This window comes from Papaver somniferum, chromosome 6, assembly GCF_003573695.1.
Source record: "Papaver somniferum cultivar HN1 chromosome 6, ASM357369v1, whole genome shotgun sequence".
Classification (NCBI taxonomy): domain Eukaryota; kingdom Viridiplantae; phylum Streptophyta; class Magnoliopsida; order Ranunculales; family Papaveraceae; genus Papaver; species Papaver somniferum.
Window position 1 is genome coordinate 84,990,953 of NC_039363.1, and position 1,103 is coordinate 84,992,055.

General features: G+C 38.0%; 1 pseudogene; it reads left to right on the forward strand.

Annotated features, from left to right (window-relative positions):
- Nucleotides 1–222: 222 nt before the first annotated feature.
- LOC113292205 lies at nt 223–322 on the forward strand (annotated as a pseudogene).
- The last annotated feature ends 781 nt before the right edge of the window (nt 323–1,103 follow it).

The window sequence follows — 1,103 nt, forward strand, 5'->3', positions numbered from 1 at the left end:
GATCCTTCTACCCTATTAACATTTCCTCTACTTAGAAGAATTGTTTTCTGGGGTTCCCTACTATTTTCCCATTGTTGGGTCTTATCGGCGATTTCATTCAAAAATGTCATCGCTTCATCAACAGTTTTATTCTCAAACCCACCTGTGCATAAGGACTCAACCATGGTTGTTGTTGAATAATCTAAACCCTCGTAAAGGATCTGAACTAACCTAACCTTCTCCAAACCATGATGAGGACATTGAGATATCAAGTCATTGAACCTTTCTAAGTACCTATATAAAGATTCTCCCTCTTGTTGGGCAAAATTACATATTTGTGTCCTAATAGACGATGTTTTATGCCTTGGGAAAAACTTATGTATAAAGGCAGAAGTAATTTGGTCATAGGTTTCAATTGACTAAGAGTCCAAACTATACAACCAAGACTTGGCTTTATCTTTTAAGGAAAAGGGGAATAACCTAAGTTTCAACGCATCATCACTTAGGTTTTTAATTTTCAGAGTACTACAAACTTCCTCAAATTCCCTAACATAAAAATAAGGGTTCTCATTCTCCTTTCCTAAAAACATTGGGAGCATATGTGAAGTCCCAGGTTTCAGTTCATAATTTTCCTCGGTTTCAGCTAACTTGATACAAGACGGAGGAGAGGTCCTAATTGGGTTTAGCAAAGCTTTCAAAGTTGCCATTTCTGGCACTACAAAAGGACCAGGAGTACTAGGGGTACTTTCCTCACAAAGAGACAGATTCTCAAAACTGAAGTTTCCAAAAACGGGGCTCTCAAAAGAAGAGTCTTCGAGCTCCCCGTCTTCACAAGAAGAACTGCTAGGTTTTTCATTAATCAAACGACCTAGAGTGTTTCTTTTCCAAGACCGTTTAAAAACTTCGGGCATACACTAGAGAAACAAAATCAAAAAGAAAATCCATAAAAAGGAAGGGATGTTCTATGCAAACACAAACAAGGCTGACTCCACCACAACAAACCTACTGATTTCTAGCAAACAAAAAGCATGATGGCTCCACTTAGATTGTTTCTAGACCAACTTCTAATCCTTCAAACGGTATTTCGTTATAATTTAAGCAAACCCCTCTGGAATCAATCCGAG